Source organism: Hemitrygon akajei, chromosome 3 (genome assembly GCF_048418815.1).
Source record: "Hemitrygon akajei chromosome 3, sHemAka1.3, whole genome shotgun sequence".
Lineage (NCBI taxonomy): Eukaryota > Metazoa > Chordata > Chondrichthyes > Myliobatiformes > Dasyatidae > Hemitrygon > Hemitrygon akajei.
In genome coordinates this window covers 53399100-53411916 of record NC_133126.1, presented here as the reverse complement: position 1 = coordinate 53411916, position 12817 = coordinate 53399100, and the positions used below count along the sequence as shown (strand labels likewise).

At 39.4% G+C, this 12817-nt stretch overlaps 1 long non-coding RNA gene across 1 annotated transcript; it reads left to right on the top strand.

The window, feature by feature from the left end:
• The first annotated feature begins 1756 nt into the window (after nt 1–1756).
• On the top strand, nt 1757–11408 carry LOC140723302 (uncharacterized). The gene is made up of 3 exons (XR_012097855.1): nt 1757–1861; nt 9860–9961; nt 11139–11408. It is a non-coding gene; the product is annotated as an uncharacterized lncRNA (long non-coding RNA).
• The last annotated feature ends 1409 nt before the right edge of the window (nt 11409–12817 follow it).

The window sequence follows — 12817 nt, the reverse complement described above, 5'->3', positions numbered from 1 at the left end:
TTACACTGCAAAAGCAAATGCAGAGTGTTCAAACCGAAACCTGGTCTCACAAAAATATTGTCGAAGTCTGTCCATTTGCCCAGAAACATCAAGCAGCTGTTTGCAAAAAGAAGCAGTTGACCTCTTTCTCGGGTCAACATTTGAAGATGAAGGCCAGCCAACTGGATTTAAGAGATAAGTTCATTCCAGTAACATTGCCGTTCACCCCTAAGATCAGCTGACGCCAAGGGTTCAAAAGCTCCATTTTGTTTTGTTTTAATCCGCTGAAATAAATATGTATTAAAGAATGTTTAAAGATAATGCAGTGATTAATCTAGATAGGTAAATGAGGCCATGCAGCATCTTTCTATAGATGTGTCCTGGCTTCCTTCTGTACAAAAGAACTGAAGTCAACATCTCATAACCTGAAAAGGCTGGAGAAATCGATGCTTCATTCAAGGCAATTGATCAGCTCCAAATTAATTAGACTTTAAGGCTTATGGTAGTTGATAAGATAACTTGTTAATTTTGCCATCAATAGCATTTCCCCTTAAGCAGCAAATACCCTCTTCTTGGAAAAAAACCACCTGTGGCAGTAAGGCTGAAAAGGATAAGTGCTGACCTCTTTTCATCTCCCAGGATTTAACTGATTGTGAGGCCTTGATGACAACAGTGGTTTAAAACATATTGTCTCAATTGCAACAATGAGGCAACTCAGAAGGCACCAGGTACCCCTGCTGGCAAGATGCCAAGTGTGTGCATGCGTGTCTGTGTGTGTGCCCACGCATGGCATGTGCGTGTGCGTGTGTGTGTGCGCGCGCGCTTGTGTGTGTGCATATGTACCTCCAGCTGATCCTGGGGCAGTAACCTAGTCCCAGCAGTACTCCTCCACTGTGAGAATGCTGATAAACTCATGAAGACCACAGGCTTTCCTGTTGGCGTCCATGGGGCTGTTGAGCACCACATGGGGCTCACTAAATAAAAGAGGCCTAATTGAGAATTTCTTTTTGCACATTTTGCCTGCTAAGTTCCTTTCCCACTTGATCCATTGGCTGACTGTGTTGAGCTGACAACAGGGGTCAGAATGTTTGGCACTACTTTGGCTAACATTTTCCATTGGATGTAACACTGCCTTTCAAAGCATGAGAACAATTTTTAATTTTGAGTTTTAATTATAATGCTAGAGAATGGTGCTTATTAAAACTCCTGAGGTAGAAGGAGTATCTACCCAGAATGACTGGCAGCATTGGTAGGAATTAAGCCTGTGGTCCATTTGGCTGTATGATTATTATATTTGAGAGTCAACATTTTTGTGCCTGCAGGTGATGCATTGATGAAAAGTAAAATTAATAAATCAACAGCGAGCCTCACACCTACAGTTCACAGTGGGAATTCCAAAACAAGTATAAAAAGGGGGCTTTATGTGTGCTTAGTATAAAATCACATTACAAAAGCACTTGTCAGAATTTTCTGACAAGTTTTAACAGTTTATCTTAATACATATTTTTAACCTCTTGAGAGTTTTGTTAATTAACAAGCTGCATGAGGTTCTAGCAGGTGATTTTGTCATTAATCTCTCATCCACCACTCTTAAGTTATTAATTAGGTGAAGAGTACTACTTTAGATTTGACCCTCTCTCTCGCACTCTCTCTAACAAGAAATCAATTCAGTGGGGGAACATTCAATATATTCAATTGAAGAGGTGGCAGTCATTGACATTGGCCCCAGAGCTAAAGATGGCACTTAGAATAGGTGATTTACACCCAAAGTGAAACACGCTCATCCCACTGTATTTCCACATGTATCACTACAGTGTTACGACAATGAGCAGCAGTTTCTGAAAGCCAGTCACGGAGGAATGCTTTGAACTGAAGGTTTCTGGTAAGTATACAGTACAGTACATTTATTTTAAACTAACCATAATTTCCCCAAAATTATATTGTACCAAGACAATCAGCTGGTAGAGCATAGAGTGTACACAAGAATGATCAGCAAATTCAGAACTCAAGAACAACAGATTCAAAGTGCAGCACGTTGGGTGACTACAATAACCAAAGCAGCATTTTACATTACAGTGAAACTAGGTTTTGTAATATCTTTAAAATCTCTATTGTGTATCTTCTCGCATTGCTGCACTTCATATTCATGACTTTAAAGGGTATTTATGGTCCCTCTATTAATAGAGAAGTCATGTAGCCTTGTTTTAAGTCTTTTAAATAGTTCTTAAAGTCATATTTCCTGAAAGATCTGCTCCAGCACTTACTTATTGGCCACATAATACTGTAGAATGAAATTTGGTAGAAAACATTATCCATTACAAATCTTAGAAGTCACAAAGTGAGTGATGGCAGCAATGTACACCAAACCCAGTGCAGCTTGGGTATGTAGCACTTTATCAGGACTTGGGAAAGCTTGAGACCTTGGTAATTTTAACCCCAAACAAACAAAAAGACAAAACATTCATGGATATACTAAACAAGTCAGGCAGCAGCCATGAAGAAAGGAACAGAATTATCATTAACCTGATTCTGTCTCCACAAATACAGTATTTTCCATCTTTATTTAGATTTGATGTATCTGCAGTTTTTTTTTGATGGGTTGGCTGTGGGTAGCTTTCCTTTGTTTAGATGGAAGCACACGCTTTTCCCATTCACCTTCTCAGCCAAGGAGGCTAAATAGTACTGGAAAATCAGGCAAGGAGAATGGAAGGAAATCTGCTGTGAAGATAGGGTTGTGGGAGAGCATAAAGAATACGTAGACATATTCAGTGAGTATATGTCAGAGTAGGGGTGGAATATTTTGCACCCAATTACTTATAGTGCAAAATAATGTATAGAAAGGTTATGTATTAATTTGCTTTTCAATTATCATCACACTAAGCCAGAATTAAAGAAAGGGTCACACAGGTTTATATTTCAAACTAACCAGAGATTCAATTCCTTTTTCATTGCAAATGCTGCTAAATTTTTAGGTCTTGGTTTGTAATTACAGTGTTTTACTTTTGTGAGTACCTTTAACAGTTATTTCTGAAAGGTACAATGATGGATTTGTTAAATACAAGTGCATTTATCCATATTTTCATTTTCTTCGTGTGAATGAGAACAAAATACTATTGTGGAGAGAATGAATTTTGCAGGTTCCTGGTACGCTTTGCAACTGATGTACTGTACAAATATATGCTTTCTGCTGCTTTTTCTACCCAAACAGCCTTGAACCACTTAAAGTAATTAAATGAACCCTTAGCACTTGTCATTTTCCCTTTTCACTATGTTGCAAAATCAGATTATGTTCTTCATACATATGCAGGGTCTTGGCTCTTGCCGCTCTTTCTAATGAGCTCTTACTTAATCAACAGGACAATGTCCTCCTTTTCCTTTTGTCCGCACCCGTAGGAAAAGCTGGTGGTGAAAAGCGTGAACAGAGGCAGCATTTCTTGCCAAAATATTAAAGTATGCTTTAGATGAATCCTGGTTGGTCATGCATTGTTCCTTAGAAATGTGTAAAACAAATTGGATTAATGGTATTCACTTAAGCAGCAAATTGTGAATAGCAATTAAGCTGACAGAAGTTAAAGCTGCATGCATGCTGATTATTGAACATTAGTTCATACTTTCAACAACTTGTGTTTAAGGTGTTTTCTGTAACACAATGGCTAATTGATTGAATTTTAATTATCAAGTGTTTTAACCTTCAGCAGTATATCAATTTTGAGACTTCACGACTTCTTAGGCCCGTACCAGGGCGCATATCCTTTATTTTGCAGGCTGCATTGTTTTACCAATTGTCAGGAATGTTTTGGTCATTTTAGAATGTAGGTCAGGGCGAAAGGATTAATGATAGCATTACCTTTTCTCTGTATCGGAACATATTTGTTGTAATTAATCAGGACATTAGGTTGTGTGCAGAAGGTCAGGTCCTTTGCTGACGAGTAGTCTGGTTCTGAACAAAAGCAGCTGCACATGTCACTGGGCGCCTTTTTAGAGCCACCAGTTGAACTGGTCAGATGCGCTCAGCTGCAGGGTTTTGCCATGGGCCATGGTCTCCTTCAGTATGTCGCTGCATGAGTTTGAACCTGCTGCACTAAAGCCGATGTAACTGATGTTACACTATCTTAGGGAAAGAACAGGGCTCCATGTGTCAGGCAAAGCTGGATTTAGGGGAATTATAGCAAGATCCTTTCATCCCTCTGTTAGGTTGAAGCTCTGTGATGGGCACCTTGATACTGCAAATATCAAGGTGCAGGCTGGTAAAGTGATACCTTGCCTTCAATCCCTTCATTTTATGTTTATGCTCTATATCAGCAACATTGTGCACACGAGATTTGATTTCAGCACTAAATTTATTCAGATAAGCAAAATGATTGATATCATATGCATAATAAAGTGGTTGTTTGACACATTAACTATTTACCGGTAGTTAATTTAAAATTTGACACCAGAACTGTGATTCTTAAGTTCCTGATGCTCCTTGTTCATTTTCCTGTTCCTTTGGCTAGACTTTAAAAAAATATTTAGAGATACTGTGCTGTAGAGATATAGGGCCACCTGGCCCTTCAAGCCACAGGGCAGCAACCCTCTAGTTTAACCCCAGACTAATGACAGGAAACGTTACAGTGCCCAACTCACCTACTAATCGGTATGTCTTTAGACTGTGGGAGTAAACCAGAGCACCCGGAGGAAACCGTACAGACTCCTTACAGAAGATGCTAGGATTGAACTCTGAACTCTGACATACATGCATAAAAGTTTTAACGAGGTGTGTCTCATCATCACCAGTCACAGTAGGAAGTCATGTTGGGACCAAACAATGTCTCGCCCTTCTAATCTGCATAATTTAACAGTGGAATGCACATATGGACTCTGTTCACCATATTCTATGAAGCCTCTGATTTTGTAGAACGCAGGATAATTTTATTTTATTTATTTAGCGATACTGCGTGAAGTAGGCCTTACTGGCTCTTCAAGCCATGCTGCCCCAGCAGCCCCACAAGCCCAATTAATCCCAAACCTCTCATGAGGCAATTTACAATGACCAATCCACCTGGCCGGTACATCTGTGGAGTGTAGGAGGAAACCGGAGTACCCAGGGAAAACCCGCGTATTCCACAGGGAGGACGTACGGGGACTCCTCACTGAACAGCACCGGATCAGCCCGAGCTGTATTAGCGTCGTATCCTGGCGCCCAGGAGATGCTACTTACCAAAGTTGCTTCTCAAGCCTTTTGTAATTTGAGAGTTTGCCACAGTGAAGAGGGGCCTGAGCGAGTTAAAGCTCGGGGCTTATTTAAATGGCACTGTGAACACACACAGGCTGCCTACAGCTCCTCAAACATACTGGAGTTGGAGCTGAGGGAGAGAAAAGGATTGCCAGCATGTTACAAAGGATCCAGTATAAAGTACATATAACATCAATTGTAGTATATCGTGAGTAATATTCTAGCAGGACTGGACTTCATGCCTCTTTAAAAGCCCATGATACCCATATAGTGTTTAGGGGCACGCATAACACTTCAAGCAGGTAATTGCTTCATTTCCCCTCCTCCCATGTTCAACTCCCTAGCTTCAATTACCCTGCAAGACTTTGTCTAAAATCCCTCTTTTCTACACACTCCAATCAAGCTGTGATTAATACTACTTCAGTTTCTCTCCATCTCCCACTGAGAGAAAAAGGCAATACCGAGACTCCCATTCTTTCCTGGCCGCAAAACCTTTATAGATTATAGGCCAATTTAATATTGTCGCTGAATTGGTGGTGCTGACTAGTAACGGCTTTTGGGGGAGGGACAACATTGTCACCACATGTAGAGGTTACCTGAAGTTGGGAAGGACTGAAAGCAAATGTGAGGTGCAGAAATGGAGAGAATTTGGAACATTGGTAACAAAAGAACCCAAACTGCATATGCAAACAAATTAGAAGTCAAAGCAGAGAGATAAAGTTAAATCCAAACCATTAGCCGTCAGGTTTTGCTTGGCTAAATACATCTTCCCATGTTTTAGATGATTAATTAAAAAAAAGTGTGAGTGATTTAATTTTTGAACTTCCAGCATTCAATTAAATTGAAACAAAACTGTGAAATTTAAACACAAGTTCGCTACTGTATTTTCCTTAAACATCATTCCTATTGATATTTCAAATTATTTGATTAGTTAAATATGAGTTTTGTATTGGAAATCTATATAGCTTTTAAAATGATAATCCCTGCCTCAATATATTTGTTAATTTATTCTGGTTGACTCTTCCATCTCCACTAATTCACCACCCTACTCGTGACACCCTCCACGCCAATTGCAAGAGATGCAGCAACTATCATTTAATTCCTTCCCTCCCACTACCCAGGGACTCAAATATTAATTCCAAATGAAGAAGATATTTCATTCAACTTCTTCCAATATGTCATCTGCTTTTGACGATCGTGATGTGGTGTCCTCCGCTTTGGGCAACCAAAATATGGATTTGTGACCACCTTGCAGAACATACTGTTCAGTTCACAACTTTGAGCTTGACATTTAATTCTCCATCCCATTTGCTCAATGACCTCCTCCTATTTGTCCTCCTATGCTGTTCCAATGAAGCTGTAAGGTCAACACAACATCTGACTTGCACCTTACAGCCTTCAGGATTCAGCACCAAATTCAGCAATTTCAGATAATCAGTCATCCCAGTCTTGTACCTCATGTTCCCACAATTTGTCCTTTTTTTCTTTGTTCTCCTAGTATTTCAGCTTCCTCTGCTTATACTTCCTCCAGGCATATCTTTACTTCTGCCCTTAGTTGGCATGACTACCACATGTTATTCACTATCTCCTGGTGGATCAACGTGGAGAACAGCCATGTCTACAGTCATACTCAGCTTGGTGACTCTTCCAGATCTCCAGCACAGCTCATGAGCTGTGATGAGTTGATATCTAGTTAGGCTCCATAATGAAACTTACTGTTGATTTTATCTGTGTCAATGCTCTGTCTACATGTCCCCACAAGCACGAATGTGGCACATGTTAGCTGAGAGAATGCAGCTGCTACCTTTACTAAGATATTGATTCACACTGACTTAATCAATCTGCCATTAATCTTTTTCTAGCTTAGAAGACCATCTATAAAGCTCTTCACTGATCATGCCTCTGCTTAAATGACTAATGGTATTATGATGAAAGCCTTGTAATATTGTCTACAATACTCTTGGTTCAGATCTTTGCTGCAAACAATATACCATCGTCAACTATTTTGAAACCCATCAATGTTAAATATTACCGGTTTCTCTGATGAAAGATGACAGGATGGAATATCATTGTCTGCATTGAGCCTACACGGTACCTGTCCTTGTCTACATTGAGCCTACACTGTACCTGTCCTTGTCTACATTGAGCCTACACTGTACCAGTCCTTGTCTACATTGAGCCTACACTGTACCTGTCCTTGTCTACATTGAGCCTAAACTGTACCAGTCCTTGTCTACATTGAGCCTACACTGTACCTGTCCTTGTCTACATTGAGCCTACACTGTACCAGTCCTTGTTTACATTGAGCCTACACTGTACCTGTTCTTGTTTACATTGAGCCTACACTGTACCAGTCCTTGTCTACATTGAGCCTACACTGTACCAGTCCTTGTCTACATTGAGCCTACACTGTACCTGTCCTTGTCTACATTGAGCCTACACTGTACCAGTCCTTGTCTACATTGAACCTACACTGTACCTGTCCTTGTCTACATTGAGCCTACACTGTACCTGTCCTTGTTTACATTGAGCCTACACTGTACCAGTCCTTGTCTACATTGAGCCTACACTGTACCTGTCCTTGTCTACATTGAGCCTAAACTGTACCAGTCCTTGTCTACATTGAGCCTACACTGTACCTGTCCTTGTCTACATTGAGCCTACACTGTACCAGTCCTTGTCTACATTGAGCCTACACTGTACCTGTCCTTGTCTACATTGAGCCTACACTGTACCTGTCCTTGTCTACATTGAGCCTACACTGTACCAGTCCTATTAGACTAGAAGCTTTTACCTGGATGTCTGATTATATTTGATTTATTTTGTTACTCTCATCCAAAGGCCTGTCTTTGCATTATGTCAGAACGTAAGACCATATTGCATTGGGGCAGAATGTGGCCCATCAAGTCTACTCTGCCATTTGATTATTAATCCTTTCAACCCCATTCTCCTACCTTCTCCCTGTTACTCTTGACATCCTTACTAATCAAGAACATATTAAACTCCACTTTAAATATATCCGGTCACTTGGCCTCCACAGTTATGTTGTTGGCTTGTAATGGTTATAACTCAAATTGTACTCGATTCCTTTTCTGTAATTTGCACCAATAGTCAGCAGTGTTTCATGTGGTTCAAGGATATTGGATTGGATGATGTGGTCGGCATGATAGTGAAACTCTTAATATTCATTATTGCATCATGGTGCTTCCAGAAACTTCTGCAATGTGCACATGCACAGTTAAACACTACAACCCAGAAACTGCCAGCAATGATTCCCTCTTCCTCCATATGATCTGCAATTTTGCCACATTCTCCAAAATTAGTTTAAAACCTGGTTATCAGATGAAATTACATCCTTTGCTAACTATTCTCACCACCATTTAAACCCTTCCTTCTGACTAAAATTCCAAAGAGAAAATCTGCAAAAGCTGGTAATCTAAGCAACACACACAAAATGCCAGAGAAACTCAGCAGGCCAGACAGCATCTATGGAAAGGACTACAGTCGACATGTTGGGCCGAGACCCTTCCTCAGGACTGGAGAGAAAAGATGAGGAGTCAGAGTTAGAAGGTGGGGGAGGGGAGGAAGAAACACAAGATAAAGGTGAAACCAGGAGGGGGGAGGGTTGAAGTAAAAAGCTGGGAAGTTGATTGGTGAAAGAGATCATGGCTGTGGTAGTAGTTCTGGGTAAGCACACAGTCAAAGATTCGGAGAGCAGCAGAGATCACAGAGGGGGAGCAGTGAGAGAGGGTTTTGCTGAACTTCCATCGAAGGGAAGATTTAAACTTCTTCAGGATAGGCATCCCTAAAGAGACTTTGCAGTGTAGTAATCCAATCACAAAGAAGATGCTGGAAGTCCAAGCAGCTGACTAAAATTGTTGTGTTTTATTTCATGAGGTGTGTCAGTGCTGTAATTACTGCTGTTCTAAAAAAGCTAATGTTATGTGTGTGGATAGTTATTTCCTCAGAATATATATAGAATGTAATGGATATTAAAAATTACTTACTTTTTATTCATTATATTGCTAACTCATCTGCTATTTTATGGCATTTGGTTTAAAATATGAATTGAAGATTGTATTTTTTTTTTACCTCCTGGTTATTTGGCTCTGAGAATTCTTCAGAGTGATTAACTAAACTGACTGTTTGATGTTGTGTTGGATATCAAAGATGTTGTCCTTGTCCTTCACACTAGGGATCAAGAAAAGGGGTGGGGGTGGGGGTCAGTGCTGAGGAGATTATTGGAACTCTATGGATTACATTTTCCAAATAAAATCACATCACCACCAATTCTACGATTTCACTTTAAAGGGTGTTTCACTGAAACAGAATGTACACGAATAATCTATAAACTCATTGCTGTTCATACATTTGCTAACTGACCATTGAGGTGAATACTCCCAGTCATATTTCATCTTCTTCTTGATACTACTAATGTGTCTTTCTCCATTCATTTACAATTATTCTAATTGGTTTCTGTGGTAACTCAATTTGACTCAAGTCCTTTACAGTGCATTGCAGTTGTTTCTCTCCGCTTATTCTAATCTATAATGCTCTGTAAGTTTATTTCCTTTTTACAATGTACACTGTAAAGTAAAAGTTCAAGATACATTTATCACCAAAGTATGTATACATTATACAGCCCTGAGTATCATCTCTTTACAGGCAGCCACAAAACAAGAAACCCAAAAAAAGCTTTGAAAAAGACTGACAAACATCCAATGTGCAGAGAAAAGAGGAAAAAGAGAAATTGTGCAAAGAATAAAAGTAAGCAAACAGCATTTGAAATGAAAATGAATCCTCAGATATGAAGCCCGGAGCAGCCTGAGCAGGCCCACAGCCTGAGCCTCAATTCAGCACATAGCGGAGTAAAACGTCACAGAGCCAGGGGCAGCCTGAGCAGGCCCACAGCCTGAGCCTCAATTCAGCACATAGCGGAGTAAAACGACACAGAGCCAGGGGCAGCCTGAGCAGGCCCACAGCCTGAGCCTCAATTCAGCACATAGCGGAGTAAAACGTCACAGAGCCAGGGGCAGCCTGAGCAGGCCCACAGTCTCAGCCACAGTGCAGCAAAAATAACTGAAATAGCAATCTTGGGGATTGTTGTGTTGCTTGAAACTTAACTGCAAGATTGCCATCCTAATGTGTCAGCTTTGACTCAGCGCCATGGGTCAAGATTTGAGACATGCAGACTTGATCCAGGCATTACTGTGCTTCATGTTACTGTCCTCTGGAAAAGATATTAATTTACTGTGATTTTTAGTCGCTCTTTTGGAAGCTAAACTAGAGTTCTACTTGAGGAAGAGTAAATGGGATCACCTCATGTCCCAGTCTGCAATTAAAGTGCAGCTAGCATTTAAAATAAATGGAACAAATGACCATATTATGTGAGCTTGCCATGTGAAAATTGGTCTGTTGTGTTTCTTATACAGTCGTGAAGCACTTGGGACATCTTGGACTGTGAAATGCTTTCACAAATGCAAATCAATCCGTTTAAAATATTAACCGAAAAATTAATTTCAGCAATAAAGAAAATAAAATTTCATATGCTTATTTTTCATTTAGCATAATTAAATGAATTATGTGCTTAAAGGGATAATGCAATGTTAGGTTTGAGTGAAGGTTTGAACCTGTTTTTTAGTTAACTTGATTTTATGGACAAAGATCGCAGTAATTCAAGGCAAAACAGTTACATAGATATATGAATCATATATCAATAAGAAGGGTTGAAACTGCAAGAAAAGACCTGCTGTTCATTTATAACACAATGACAAATAATGTCAGGCCCGTGTTCAGATCTCAATAAAAAGAGAAAACAGATTATTGAAGAATGTAAACAATAAGGGATTAAACTGAGTTATTTTGAAAGTACATGCTTCATTATCAAACCTTTTGCATCAAGATTGTTTTAAATCCCCACATTTTTACTATCTCTGTTTTTAAGCAGGTTCTTGAAGACCCCATTCAGAAGGCTTCTTGGCTTCAGAGATCCCTGCAGGAATCCTATACAGGAAGTAATAATAGAAGGTGAAGACATCAATGCACATTGAGGCAAAGTTACTGTTAACCTAAAGCTTGACATGCTGGTTTGAATTATCCAATGTGTGTATCACAAATAAGTGTCTTAGTATTTCTAGACATCGAGACCATTGTTGACTTTCGGTATTGAACCTTGTTCATGGAATGCAGGAGATGGATGGTGGGATGGAATGGGATGCAGAACATGTTCCAAAAATAAAATGTCCATTTTTCTGTTGTACCATGAATTGCAAACTGGGAATTTGAAAATACTATTTTTTTTTAAGTTACAGGGTTTTGACACTGGAAGGATTTTATTTATTTATTTATTGAGATACAGCGCAGAACAGGCCCTTCTGGCACTTCAAGCTGTGTTGGCCCGCACCACTCGATTTAACCCTAGACTAATCACAGGACAATTTACAAAGTCCAACTAACTTACCAGCCGGTATGTCTTTGGACAGTGGGAGGAAACCGGAGCACCCAGAGGAAACACGTGTGGTCACCTACAAACTCCTTACAGACAGCAGTGGGAATTGAACCTGGGTCACTGGTACTGTAAAGCATTGTGCTAACTACTGTCCTGCCCAATGATTAATTTAGTATTGCCAATACTAAAATAAGCCCAAGCACAATCAAATTAAAAACCTGAAAGATCAATTCAATACAAAATGGGCGTTAAAATTTTCATTAAATACCTAATTTTTATTTCTGGAAGGATGAGAGCAAATAACGAATTTTATAAATGGCAAAAAATTCTCCTTCTCCCCACCTTCTACTTATAAACATCTACCCTTCCAGAAAGTCAACAACCCACTGAAAGGTAAAACTACAATGACCACAGAAGAAAGAACATATTAAAAAATGAAACAGAGATCCTAGTTGGAAGATTTTGCCAATTTATGAGCCTCTTTAAAGGAGTATGATTGCTACATGCAATTGTTGAAGCTCTCTACATACATAATATTAAATATAGAATATTTAATTCTATATTCAATGCTTTAAATTTCTCTCTCCAGAGATGCTGGCTGAATGTCTCCATAATTTTCATTTTTGTGTGTGTGTTTGTGAACTGTTTGCCTGTTTATGGTAACACCATTTATAGTGCACATCTCTGACGTGGTTCAGAGTGTAGATTATTGATTAACAATTATAGGTCGATTATACTTCAGAAATCCTAAGCCAGTTCTTCATTTCATTAAGTTTTTTGGACTAAATATGTGAGACTTTCACATAAAAAATGAAACCATTAGATGGAATAAAGTATGGGCTATCCTTGACTGCAATATAGGGAAGTCCACTATAAAATGTTCCAGTGATCCTACAGGAGCAATCTTGGTCATGCAGTTAATAATCAATACTGCAATGATGACTCCCAATGAAATGGAATTTTTAAATCAGAGCACATTGAAAATACCCAGTGGAGTTAAAACCACAGAGCCATCCGTGAAAAATTAATTTTCAGAACATGCATTTAGATCTGGCATTGGTAATATGGTATTGATAACTGTGAAGCAAATGTGTGACATGACCACATTTGCCATCCAGTGCAAACTCTCAGACAAAACTAGTTATTGATGTAGCATATCCACTTCCTATAAATAA